The following is a 15,832-nucleotide window of genomic DNA, read 5'->3' on the forward strand; positions in this document are numbered from 1 at the left end:
AATGTAGAAAGTACAGAAGGTATTGAAAATTTGCAGACATTGACTGAAATTTCTTGTTTCTATGTAATGGCAACTTCGATTGTAAGCTCACACGAAGAACAAAAGTGGTGCCAGATACAGCTGTCTTTAATGCCAAATTAGCATATAGTACTAATTGGAAGGTTGTAAATGTAGGTGTAACTTCTTAATGAATATAATGCATGCATTAATTCTTCCCTGCTAAAAAATTCATGAGATTGAAGCCAACTTTGTCCTTCCTCCATGTGTTTATGTAGAGTCTCATATTTAGAAAGTAAGTTTATAACCTATGAGATTAAATTGTATAGTAAAGATTGTTTACGATGCTTTATTTGAAAATTTTCTGGACCACTATAGGGTTAGGTTGATTGATTGATTACGGAATGGTTTTAAAATGATATCATTTTAAATGCATTAAATCCTTGGGAGATTTTTGGCTATCACTACACACGGTTTGAAATTGCTAAACTAAGGTACATATCTCAAAAATTATTATTATTATTATTATTATTATAGAATGCACAGATCTATTGAGCTTAGAGATAACAACGTGACATTAATTTGAACCTGAGTCAAAACCTGCGACACTGTGGCGTGCTTATTAATTTTACCTGTGGACAAGACATGATATAAATAATCCGTCAATCTCAAAGTATGATTATTATGCAGATTAACATGACATGATAAGATATAAATATATTAAATGTTGTTTTTACCAACGTTATATCGACACAAATAACATGTAAGAAAACTAATGCAGATCAATTTTGTATTTGCAAATTGACAAGCAACATGATACAAAATTTTTCATGTTAGTTTTACGAGCACGAATATAACACAAATTTAAAAATAAGTCGACCAGAATATAAATTTCTCGTATCATGTTCATGTTGTGTTAACAAGTTGTGTTGAAAATTGCCACCCTTAATTAAGCTTTCAAAATTTTCATAGATTTTTTAATGAGCTAAAATATCTTTGATTTGTATCATTTTACTATGATTTCTAAACACTCAATAATGTGTAATTAATGTATGACTGACTTAGAATTCAGAATATACAATCCGAGCCAAAAATTGGTTTGGATTGATTTTTGTGTGTAGAAACTCTACTTAATTATCACAATTAAGCACACAGTTATTAAATTCGAACGTGGGATTAGTTTTTCGGTAAAATATGGAATTTCCTAACGATGTTTAGGTAGAGATAGATATAAAGTAATTCAAAAGAAAAGAATCAAATCCTTAGCTCTATTTTTTACAGGAATTTATTTTATTTATCATATTACAAAATAGTTTTCACATCACTCTTTTTTAATATTTTCCCCTTTTTTCCTCCTCAAATCCAAGATAAATTAATCATTATTTATGATTAAAATCTGTGAAGCAATTTAACTTCGTTGCCACCACCTCCCCCTCCCCCCAAAATCCCAACCCCCAAGCATACATACGAAGTGAACAAACAAACCACTCCCATATGATCAATTAAATTTGAATAAAGTACAATATATAATTAAATGATTTTAAGCAGGATCTCGGTGGGCAGTACCCCATATATACTACGGATCCTCTGAACTTGCAACTGCCCATATATTTTTTTCCATTCTTGACCGTATTGAAACTTCATATTCTGACGTAAAATGGTCATTGGAATCAAACAATGACGTCAAAACTGTCAATTTGGACATATGCCAATAAAATGCAAAGACAGTGGAGGAGGGGGAGAGTGAAAAAAGAAATATGTATGTAGACCTCGGAATAATGCGGACAATAAGTTTTCATCGGGTGTATAAAAACTAAAAGTCAAAACCACATAAAAAATATGTATCATTTTAAAGGATGTAAAATTGTGTTATTTGAAATAAGAGAAAGAAATAAATAAAAAAGAAGAGATAATGGACAAAAAATATAAAAGTGTAGGTTTCACCTCTTTGTAAATGTAAAAGAATATAAATTATGTCATTTAAAACGACAAACATTTTTTCCTTTAGCAAAATATCAATAAGTTTTTGTTTTAGTACAAAAGGTATTAGTAATTGATGTGAATATACATGGAGTTAGAGCTCGTATGGATAGTTTTTTTTCTTTCTCATAAGTTATTTTTGTTTAAAGTTATTTTCACTATAAACGCTTCTAATAAAAAAAAAAGTAAAAGAAAAATTAAAATTTTTGACTTGAAAAAAATAGAAAACAAAAGTTAAATGTTTTTTAAAATTAATTTTTTTTTCAACCTAAACCAATTTTATTGTTTGCTGTGAGTCATATATATATATATATATATATATATATATATATATATATATATATATATATATATAGCTTATCGTTTCTGAAGTTGCTTGAGATAATTTTATCTCCGGCTACTAAATCATAACCATTCAAAGGTAAATCAATTGATTTAAAGAAATAAATAAATAAAACGACGTAGTTTTGTGGTAGCCGGAGATAAACTTATCTCAAGCTGCTTGAGAAATATTTTTCCCATATATATATATGTGTGTGTGTGTGTGTGTGTGTGTGTGTGTGTGTGTGTATAGGTAGAATCTTTTGATATCAGTGTCAAATTTAAAATTTGACACCTCATCTAAGAGCCATTAGATCAAAAAAGATCAATGGTGTCACATGCTTACAAATCAGAGTCTTTGATCTTTTTTGATCTAACGGCTCTTAGATGTGAAATTTGACACTAGTGTCAAAAGATTCTACCTTATATATATATATAGAAAAAAATTTCTCATGTCGTAGGAGAGTTGTTTTCTCCTACTAGTGACCCTTCGAATTTCGTGCAATATTTTTTTTACTTTTTTATTTTTTGAAGAGATTTGGGGTCCAGATAAGATGTGTCTACGACGTGAGAAAATTTTCTCCTACTACCGCATGAGAAAATCGAAACCCATATATATATATATATGTTAAAATTATTTCAACGGTCGAAGACCCCTTTGCATGCCATTGGATTGTCAGATTTAGTGTGACACTCAACAAAGCACCAACACGTTCTTTTTTTCAAAATGTGCGTGTCGGACACATGTCGAATACCGACACGTGGTTTGCAAATAAGTTATCTGCAGTAAACTTAATATGACAACATTTTGGGACACGTGGTCAGCGCTCCGACACATTTTTTTTTACTTCTTAATTTTATTTTATTAACTAAAAATAAAAAAAAAATATAAATTAATTTTTTTTTATATGAAATTTACATGATAAATTACAAGGTACAAAAAATTATTTTTGTTTATATTTATGTTATGAAATTTGAATATTTGATTGGTTATATAACTTATTATAGGCTGTTATATGTATTAAATATAAATTATTATTTAGTATCAAAATATAACATTTTTTAGAATTAACGTGTCGACATACATATCGTGTCGTGTTTCGTGTCAATGTCAGTAGATGCTGATTCAATAGATCAAGTGCAATAGTCTGTTTATTATGCGTTTACAATGGGTGCGTAATTTCCAAATAAAGTAAGATTTTAAATTATTCTTTCTTATTTTATGCAGCTTTTTCTTTATCGCTATTTCACTCAATTATCTGACATCCAAAAAAGCAGAGCATTTATTTATTTTTCTACTTGTCATTCCAAATACTTACTTATAAAGAAATGCTACATGCACCTCTTTATAGCACACCCTTAATTAATACCTTATTTTCACCATTGATATAATTATGATTAAATAATAAATCTTTTTATATATGAGAAGATGTGTACGTACGTACGTACTAAAAACTAGATGCGTACGCGTATGTGAATTGTAGAAACTGAGGTGTCAAATAGTATTGCTTTTCTTTTGATCCTTATTTATCCCGAAGAAAATCTTACACATTTACATCAAACAGGTGAAATGGGGGGAGGATTAATATTGGAAGAACAGAAAGCACAAGCTAAAAATTTATTGTCATACGGGGGAAATGTTAAGAGAATATAGGAGTTGAAGCATAATCTTTGCAACTTGATCTCATTTAAATCGTTCTCTCCAAAAACAAAGTGAATATGAAATTGATGAAAAACTTTACACCATATAATTAACCAGAATAATATTTCTGCAGTTACCGCAGATAAATTATCTGCATTTATTCGCAAACGACATTTTTTTGTGATTGAAAAATTAAATAATTAAAATTATAAAGACTATAATAACATTGAAATAAATTAATATTATAAAAACACCATGATTTTTGCCCCAAAATAATGTCATATTAAGTTTACTGCAGATAACTTATCTGCAAAGCGAACCCATAATTAAAAAAAACAATAAAATTTGAAAATGATCAACAATAAAATTACCTTAACTTAAAAAAATAACAATAATTTCTTTTTTAATAAAATGATCAACAAATGAAAAATTGTTGGGTCATCCCACCAATGTTTTCACATAAAAGTTTGGATAGGATTAGACACCGGTATTACATCAGGGTCAAGCTGACCCTTCAACTTCTTTAAGGATTTCTGGGAGGGTGATACACTTACAGTTGACCCATTGCACATAACCAAACTATTAATTAAAGAAGTCCAGAGTCAACAAGAATTATAGTCCAATAAGTATGGCCTAATTATTAAAAGAAATAATAATTTGAAATATAATAAATTACGATCAAATCCACGTTCAAATGAAGCAACAAATATGATTGTGATTTGATTAACAAGAAAAGGAAAGCAACACATTTGGCATGATTCGAGATCTAAGATTTATGACTTGTTTTGAATGATTTAATTATAATATTTATTTATTTTTAGAAGTTAATTACCGTTATATTTATTTTTAGGAATTTTTCTAATTTTTAGATTTAAGATTTGAAATTTTGGATCAATTTATAATTAGTCTATAAAAGGGTGCTTATGACCCTTCTTGTAGGTGAAATTTTGTTACTTTGTTAATAGAAATTAGAAATTGAGAACAGGATGGTTACTCTTTTATCGTATCCCAACTTTCTGTTTAGTCACTTTTCTATGTGCTTTCGGCATCATTTGGTATTATAGCACTAAATTGCCTTCAACTAATGGCTGAACAAAATCGTAGAGGTCATCGATGGCGGAGCCGTGAAGGCAAGGGATATGGATTTGTTCCTAAAGAAAACAGACAACCACGTTAGATAGACCTGCGTGACATAAAAAAGAGCTCGGAAGGTAGATCCAGGAATTGAAGTGACAACTTGAGCAGGCGTTAGACAAGAATAATCAAGTTTTGGAGTGACTACTTGTGCGGGCGCAAAGCAAGAAAATTCAAGATTTGGAGCACCAACCGTGCAGGCGCATAACGAGAAAATCCAAATTTTGAAACGATAACTTTTGGAGACGCAAAGCATGAAAATCGAAGATTTGGAGCGGCTAATTAATTGCGCGAACAAAGTTAGGCATTCAATTCGCAGAGGGAATGAAATTAGAGGACGCATTTGATGACAAAGATGAGGACGTCAATCCTTTGTGGATTCTAAACTAGGGACGAAATTGGGGAGTACGACCTGGAAATCAGTTCACCTTTCAAGATATCGAGATGCAACTCAACATTCCTAACTTTTATGTCTATGATCATAACGCAGTTTGTGATAATTATTCGATTTATGATGATTATCCATCTTATGATGAAAATTTATTTTATGATGATAATCCAGTCTATGTTAAATCTGATGGAGAATCTGATGATGAAGATCTAAAATAGAAAGAATTATTATTCGAGTTTCTACCTCAAGAGATTGATATCAGTGAAGATGAAGAAGATTTGAGGACGAATCTTTTCGTAGTAAGGGAGAATCATTGCACATAGCCCAACCATTAATTTAAGAAGTCCAAAGTCAACCAGGATAATAGCCTAATAAGTATAGCTCGATTGATAAAAGAAATAGTAATTTGAAATATAACGAATTACGATCAAATCTACATCCAAATGATGCAACAAATATGATTGCGATTTGTTTAGAAAGAAAATAAAAGCAACACATTTGGCATGATATGAGATCTAAGATTTGGAATGTGTTTGAATGATTTAATTGTAATTATTTATTTATTTTTAGAATTTAATTACCGTTAGATTTTTTTTTAGAAATTTTTCTAATTATTAGGATTTTAGATTTGAAATTTTGGATCAATTTGTAATTAGTCTAAGAAAGGGTGCTTATTAGGGGTGAAACTGGGTTGAGCCGGCCTACAGGGGCCTACGGCTCGGCCTACATCAGGCCAAATCTGACCTAGTATATTTCGTAACATAGGTCGAACTTGAGCCTTGAAAAAGCTTGTTTAATAAAAAGGATGTAGGCCTACTTTCAGAAGGTCTGGCCTATATTGTACTATTTATTGAAAAGAATAAGTATGCCTTGAAAAAAAAACAAAAAAATATAAATTAATCAATTCCAATTATTTAAAACTTAATTATATTTGATTATATTTTAATAGAAATCTGACTTTATTTTTTAGGTAGGAGGAACCAACATCTTAGCACGTTAGATTGTGTATATAAATATATTAAAAGATTTTTGGGAGAGATTATACTTACTACAAACATCATGATGTTTTTGTTGGATTCATATAGTTATTTTAATTTACATAATGTGGATTTGTTTGTTGGATCTGATGAAATATATGTTATTTAGTTTGAGCATTTTGCTTTTGAAAGTGACTTAAATGTAGATTGTATGAGTTTTGTTGTTATTCATGATTCTGTTTGGACGTTGAGATTATGATTTTTGGATTAGCAACAAAATTTGAGTATTTTATAAAATTGATTCATGGTTCTACTTGGAAGTTAAAAATTAACAGGCTAATGAGCTAGGCCAGGCCATTTATTTTTTTATAAACGGGCAAAACATGGCTAACAGTTAGACTCGTACTAGGCTTGAGTAAGACCAAATTGAAATTTTTTGGCGTACGCTTGGGCTTTTCAAGACAAAGCTTGGCCCAGCCCAGCCCACTTTCACCCCTAGTGCTTATGACCCTTATTGTATGTGGAATTTTATTATTTTTTTAAAAGAATTTAAGAACCAGAGGGTTAATCTTTTGTTAAAATCTTAACTTTCTGTTTAGCTACATTTTCTATGCGCTTTCGGCATCAGACGGATTACAAATCGCATCATCAATAAGGTTCTCGCATCACGCCCTTGTGGAGTATGAGTCTAATCCTTAATCAATTGTGCCCACCTTCTTTAGCTTAAATTAACTTTTTTTAATCCATTAAAATTTAACCAATTTAATTTAGCTCGTTATTAATAACTTGTTGTGAGCCAAACCGGTAAAAAATCCGAGTTGGCTAGTTACTTGCATCAACATATAATAAAACTTACGATAATATATATAAATTACTAAATTAAAAAATGATGCCAATGATAATCAAACATGAACAAATGAAATAACTTCAATTTTAAATCAAATTTTTTTGTTATTAAGCTTTAAAAAAATGTATCCTTTTTAATTTAAATTAAAAAATTATTTTATGAAATTGAGCAAGAAATATAGCATAATAAATATATTTGAATAGTAATATAATTTTTCATTTTTTGACTTAGCTAAAGTTTTATCGTGAATTTAATTTTGATACACTTTTAGTGTAAAAAATTATAATATTATCTTATAATATGTTGTTATATCATTTAATGAATTTAACAATACATAATGTGGTTGACTATTTAAGACGATGTACATATTTTTATACATTGAAAGTATATACAAATTAAATCCTTTCATTTTTTTATAAATCCGTTACCCACTTCTTTTTTTAATACTTTTTCTTGGATATGTGTCATTCTTCTAGAACAACAGAAACTAAATATCCTATAAAGTTCCGGTTAAAAACTTAAAAAAGCTAGTGCCGGCAGTTGGCAGATGCAAAATTAATTAGCGCACGATAGCTTTCTTTGTATGAGCCAAATAGAATTAACCATCGAAATCAAGTGTTACACATGCACACTCATGCACTTCCCAATCACAGCTTTTCCTTCTGATTTAACCTATAATTAATATATTATTATATAATATTACTCCTTTTCTTAAAATTGCAGCATTCATTGAATCATAGGTTCTAGTCATAGCCACTATCTTTGACATATATCGGTATATAGGTCTTGTGAAAGAATAAGAGTACTGAATACAGAAACTTTCTTACGTAGTGTTTGGTTGAAGATTTATTTTGAGATTGATGGAAAAGTGTAAGTGGATATTGAAAAATACCACATTTGATTTAGGTTTTTTCAAAAAATACCAGGAAAATAGGATAGATGGGAAAATGACTTTTGTGTTGATTTTTGGATGAAATTTACTGTTACAGAATACCACTTGAGATGTGGTATTTTGAGATAACTGGGGAAGTAAAAAAACAGGTGCAAAGTTTCTCCTGAACATAGATTTTACATATTTAAATAAATTTTTCTAGTAATATTTGGGTCAACCAAACAAATTTTTTTACATTTTCTTACCAAACTCACTTTTCAACCATTTCCCTATCAATTACATTTCCCTAGTTAAAATTCTTTTCTCCCGAACCAAACACTACTATAGTATTTAATTTTACTGAATCCGTCAATTTGGAAATACGGGAACTCTTCAACCTTACAAGACTGAAAAACAATTAAAATAAGGTTATCTTTAAAGTAAATATAATTTGGATACGAATATATATATATATATATATATATATATATATATATATATATATATATATATATATGGATATATTTTTTGTAGGAAAAAAATACCTCATGTTATAGAAATAAAAGTATAAGTGGGATCCACAGGTAAGAGAAGAGAGAAAAAAGAGGGGTGAGACCCAAACCCTTTTTGTGTGTGTAGGAGAGTTGTTTATCTCATGTAAAATGAGATAAACATAACCCCTATATATATATATATATGAGGTAGGATTCTTTGACACCAGTGTCAAATTTAAAATTTGACACCTCATCTGAGAGTCTTTAGATAAAAAAAGATCAATGGTGTCACATGCTTACAAATAAGAGTCGTTGATCTTTTTTGATCTAATGGCTCTCAGACGAGGTGTCAAATTTCAAATTTGACACTGGTGTCAAATGATCCTACCCCTCCTCTCTCTCTCTCTCTCTCTCTCTCTCTCTCTCTCTCTCTCTCTATATATATATATATATATATATATATATATATATATATATATATATATGCGAAAAAAGACTATCATTTAAAAAGACACAAGTTGTGTCCTTTTAGATGATTTATGCAAAGTATGACCGGTTATACTTTTATAAATCTGAAAAGTTACTTTTTTTTCTCTCTTCAGGCACATCGCTGACGTGTAAAGTGAAAAAAAGCAACTTTTCAAAATTATACAGAGTATGACCGGTCATTCTCTGTGTAAGTCACTAAAAAGACACAACTTGTGTCCTTTTAAATGACATACATTAAACCCTATATATATATATATATATATATATATATATATATATATATATATATATATATATATATATATATATATGAAAAAATATTTATACAGCCACTTTAGATAAGGTTATCTACAGCTACCCAAAAATTACATCATTTAGATTAATGAATGGTATTTTTGTAATTTTAGATGAATTAATGAAGGTGTTTCAGTAAAATGTACATGATAAAAAAAATTAAACAAAATTACAGAAACACCCTTCATTAATTCACCTAAAATTACAAAAATACCCTTCATTAATCAAAACGACGTAGTTTTTGGAGTATTGTAGATAAGCTTATCTAAAGTGGCTGTAAAAATATTTACCCCATATATATATATGGTAAAATTATTTTTACAGCTGCTTTATGTACAACAGTGACAGTTGTATGGTTATGATTTCCTACATTTAATGATTTTCCATTTTGTATGGTTATGATTCCCCATATTTAAATATTTTCACGTATATATATGGCAAATATTTGACTGCTGTATGACCGGTCATACTTAGTGTAATTTGCAAAAAAAGTTTGTAAACGAATCTTTCCCATATATATATATATATATATATATATATATATATATATATATATATATATATATATGGGCTTATCGTTTCTCAAGCTGCTTGAGATAATCTTATCTCCGACTACTAAATCATAACCGTACAAAGATGGATCATTGGTGATAAAGGAAGAGAGAGAAAAAGGAAATCATAACCATTCAAAGGTGAATCAATTAATATAAGGAAATAAATAAATAAAACGACGTAGTTTTGAGGTAGCTGGAGATAAACTTATCTCAAGCTGCTTGAGAAATGTTTTTCCCTATATATATATATATATATATATATATATATATATATATATATATATCGTTTATTAAGCTGCTTGAGATAATCTTATCTTCGGCTACTAAATCATAACCGTACAAAGATGGGTCAATGGTAATAAAGAAAGAGAGAGAAAAAAGGGAATCATAACCATTCAATGGTGAATCAATTAATATAAGGAAATAAATAAATAAAACGACGCAGTTTTGAGATAGCCGGAGATAAACTTATTTCAAGCTGCTTGAGAAATGTTTTTCCCTATATATATATATATATATATATATATATATATATATATATATATATATGAGGTAGGTTCTTTTTACACCAGTGTAAGACTAACAAGTCTTACACCACATCTCAATCGTTGATGGACAGAAATCATCGGTTGATATTTGTAATGTAATTAATTAATATTAATTAATTCGTATAACTTCCTAAATTATAACCGTTGGATGTACGAAAATCAACGGTTAGATGTGGTGTAAGACTTATTAATCTTACACTGGTGTAAAATGATCCGGATCCTCTATATATATCATTTCTCCTGCTTCTTGACGTCTAGTAAAGACAAGTGCATAATTATAATTACCCATGTTTAATGTTTTCACATTTTGTGTGGTTAAAATTCTCCACATTTAATATTGTCACCTATATATATGATAAATAATTAACTGCTGCTGAAATATAAACCTATATATATATATATGAAAAAAATATTTCTCCGGCAACTTGAGATAAGTTTATCTCCAGCTACCCCAAAACGACGTGTTTTATTTATTTATTTTCTTATATTAATTGATTCACCTTTGAATGGTTATGATTCTCTTTTTCTCTCTCTTCCTTTATTACCATTGATCCATCTTTGTATGGTTATGATTTAGTAGACGGAGATAAAGTTATCTTCGGCAGCTTGAGAAATGATAAGCCCTATATATATAGGAAAAAATATTTCTCAAGCTGCTTGAGATAATTTTATCTCCGGCCACTCCAAAACTACGTCGTTTTGTTTATTTATTTCCTTATATATATTGATTCACCTTTGAATGATTATGATTCCCTTTTTCTCTCTCTTCCTTTATCACAATTGATCCATCTTTATACGGTTATTATTTGGTAGTCGGAGATAAAATTACCTCAAGCAGCTTGAGAAATGATAAGCCCATATATATATATATAGGGTTTTATTAATCTCATCTTAAAGAAGATAAGTTATCTCATGTCATAGAGATAAACTTGTGGGCTCCACCATCTGAAAAAAAAAGGTGGCACAGTTATCGTAGGGTGTGTACGAGAGAAATTTATCACATGTAGCATAAGAGTAGTTTTTCCCACATATATATATATATATATATATATATATATATATATATATATATAAGTAGGATCCTTTGACACCTCATCTGAGAGTCATTAGATCAAAAAAGATCAATGGTGTCACATGCTTACAAATCAGAGTTGTTCATCTTTTTTGATCTAATGGATCTCAGATAAGGTGTCAAACTTTAAATTTGACACTAGTGTCAAAGGATCCTATTTATATATATATGTGTGTGTGTTCACTTATAAATTTTAACATACTAAAAATTATTGGTCTCAGATAAACTCAAGTGGGATATTAAATTAAATTTATTGAAAATTTATAATTTAAAAATACACACAACTGCGATAAAATAAAGAGTAAAATAAAAGTTTACAGAAAAAAGAGAGAGAGTAAAATGAAAAAGTGACAGTTATTTTAATGTGAGAAAAACTCCAACTGGAGGAAGAAAACTCACGACCCAAATCAGGATACCTCTATTGAATTTGGAGATAAATCCATTATTGTGAGTCACACTCATAATTCAAAGTACAAAATAGAATATATTCTATCCTTATACAAGAATTAACCTGAAACATAACCCTGGGTTTCTGGAACCCTAACCCTAGGATTTTCACGAAGTCTAATCAAAGACTTGCCGAAGCTAAAAGGCCCTCGTCTTTATTTACAATGAATAAAAATCAACTTATTTCTAAGCCACGGCATTTTCTAAGGTAATAAAAACACATTACAAATTGGTTACCTGGACACTTCTAATCAATAAGCAAATAAGTTAAAATAAAATTTAAATGGTGGACTCAACAAATTTGCTCATACCTTGGTTGCCGAATAATTTTAAATGCACCTTAAGAAGAAATACTTACTATATATTCAATGCGCTCTTTCTCTTGAATGTTCACCCACACTTAAAATTATAGTAAATTCTCACTCTCATAAATTTAGGAATCACTTAAGTGTTTGCACTTAAGGAGTTACATAAGCTCGTACGTCATGAGGGTCCACCAGTTGTGGTGATGAAGTTCCTCCATGAGACATTAAATTCATATGACTTTGATGAATTGTATTGCAAAAGGGTAAGGAGAAAATAATAACAAGGTGTGAGACTTAAAGTATTGGTGGTCAAGCGCGAATATGCATCTTAGATAACCAAATATATTGCAGTTTTCCCTCATTAACTTAACTTTTTCACATGGCATATTTTGTAACATAGCTAAAATTTGCAGCAAGTGTCAAAGGGTATGCTAATATTTATCTTTTTACTTTTGATACAAGTTCCCCTGACTTCAATATTGATGTTCTTCAAAGTACATGCTGCTAGCCCATTTTTATTTATTTATTTTTATTCTTCTTTTTCTTCAACCTTTTTTTGTTGTATACATGCTCTTCTGATTCTTTCTTGTTAGCCCTTGTGGTGTAATTTTGTGATATGGTTTTATAGACTATGCATACCTGCACCTTTAGAAAATATTGAAAAAAAAGATATATATGTTTATTTTTACAAAAGAAATAAAATGGCTTAAGGAGCAAAATATGTGACTAGTGATATTTAATATACGGGTTGGCTTGAAAGGCTAAAACGTTCAAAGATGGCATATTTCCTTTTTGGTTATCCTGTAGAGTACTTCAATAATGAGTCTTCAGCCTTAATTGTACAAGTTCTAGATAGCCTTTCCTCACCTATCTCACACAAATGTTGTATCTGCACTTCAACACTCAATTTACAACAAAATCAAGTCATGCACACAAGAAATATTATTCAACCAACAAAATATTGGGTTTAACAAGTTGTTCTAGCTAAATGAATATTTGTTGTTAGAAAAAGTCATGATTAAGATGATAAGATGAAACTTGATGATTATGCTTAAATAGCAAACACAATTGATTGTGATAACTCAAAGTTATTTATGCACAAGAATCTCTATCATGAATGATGAAGTTGTCTTAACTAGCCAATCATTGGAAGGAATAAAGTTTTGATACCTAGTTTAGATTTATCAATCCTAATTCCAACCTCAACTCCCTTTTCTTTTTTGAAAAAAATTATAAATGTTGTATATATTATATTACACATCTCAAGCTTTTTAAGGCGGTATAGATCACTAAAATTGGAGTCCTACAAGTCAAGATATAACCAGTTAAAGTACATTATCTAAAAAAATAAAATAATCAGCAATTCTATCACATTGACATATCAACTAAGAGTAGTAGTATACACATCAAAAAATTCTGAAATTCTTGAAGTTTATGAAGTTAGCTTTCCAATGCCATTGATTTTATCCAAAAAAGATTTGTATAACTCAAGTTGTGACTGTTTAAAGTTAACTTAGCTCAAAATAGAATTTAGAACTGAACACCACTTTCACAAAATTTATGGGAATAGTTGGGTTAAGAAAAAAATTATGAAAATTTCTAGAGTCAAACTTCATCATCTTAGATTTCAATAGCAATTGGTTTAATCAAAAAATGATTTTTCTAGCTCAAGTTATAAAGAAAATAGTTTAGCAATGTCAAAATTTAGCACATCAGCAGACCCACATGATTAAGTTGATATACTACTAACATCATGAGCAATTAATTTTAACTATACATTATGCACACAAGATCTTATTTCTTTTTTCACAAAATTAGCAAATACTCAAAAAATTATGCCTTAATCCCTTAACATAATAAAAATTATCAATGGAGTATGAGGTTATTTACAAACTTTACTTTGCCTATAATTTAACCTTTGTGGTTGTCACCAAAAGTCACACATTCATATTGGAATGGTTTGAGTGAGAGAAATATGAAAATATCTCTTGTAATATTCTTAGAACAATCGTTGTCAAGATACTTATATTGCTTCCCATCAATCTAACTTGCATTCTTAAATCACTTGTTAGGTTTGGGAACTCAGACTAGCTTAGGTCCCTTCCTCTTTTCAACAAAAATAGAAAACACATCTTTTATAATCCATATTTTTTACTTTGCATATATACATAGAGCTATTTTTAATATATTATACATTCTTTTCAATTGCTTTTTATCCTAGCCTTGTACTCAAATTTTAGATGTCCTAAATTACCACAATGATAGCACACCCTATTCTCATACAAGTTCACATGCTTACTTTTGGTTTTTTAAGCAGATTTCTTATTTCCTTCAAATCCTAACCCATGCCTAGATTTGTTGCAATTCTTATTCAACCACTTGACAACTTTTGGTCTATCTACCATGGGGTCCTAAGGGTAGTTTCTAGCTTATTTTGGAAGTCTTATTTCTCTTTAGTCAATTCTTTTACCTTGCCCTCAAATCGATCAATCTCTTCATCCAACTGTGCATCGCTTATCACGACACATTCCTCTTTCTTGGTTTCTTGCAATTTCTGTATCCAAGATGCATTCTTGCTTTCTAATTTAAAAGTATTGTTCATAAGCCTAATGATCTCCTCTCTAAGACTATTGATTATTTTCTTCAATTCTTTGGAATGAGTTATGGTCAAAATACTGCAGTAACGTAAATATGGATTTTTATTATGTAATTCAAAATAAATCCAATTAAAAACCCAACATATAATTTAACCCAAAAACCATTATTTACACACTAAACAATCCAAAAATCACTAATCAAGAGTAACAAATAAGTGTAATAAATATGAATTATCAAATTTCCCCACACTTATCCTTTTGCACTCCTGAGCATAGTTAAAACTTGAAACAAAAACTAAAAGAAATGACACAACAAAGAAAAAGACTTAAAGATAACCAATGCTTTCAAACAATTGCTAAGAATACAATAATCTAAACAAGGATAATAAAGCTTCAAAAGATCAACCAATTGAGATAGACATTCCTTTATCTTAAATTACAAAAACATAGTAATCTCATTTATTAATGCTAATCACACAAGATGGTTTCTCATGGAATGCTCTCAATTAATCTCTCAAGTGTATAGGGTAAATCAGTGTATCACTCAAGTTCAACTCAAGAAAATTGCCCTACCATAGGCTTGCTCAATTTCTACTTCTCCACTACTCAAAACACATGCATGCAAAAATCAAGATCACTTTTTACAAGGTTGTATTGAGGCTAGAGTGAAGGTATGGAAAAATATGAAAAAAAGAGGCTAAGCACCCAAGAAAATTTAAAGAGCACTAGTTAAAATCAAACTAAAAAACAAAACAAGAAATAAAATAAAAAAATGAGACAAAGATTAAGACTAAGCGGTCATTTCTCTTTTTGTTTTTCTCTTTCCTTTCTATTTTTCTATTGCTTTTCTTTTCTTTTCTTTTCTTTTTTCA

The sequence above is a fragment of the Gastrolobium bilobum genome, unplaced genomic scaffold, assembly GCF_033153095.1.
Source record: "Gastrolobium bilobum isolate Gb01-03AN ecotype WA unplaced genomic scaffold, APGP_CSIRO_Gbil_v1 utg1090, whole genome shotgun sequence".
NCBI lineage: Eukaryota > Viridiplantae > Streptophyta > Magnoliopsida > Fabales > Fabaceae > Gastrolobium > Gastrolobium bilobum.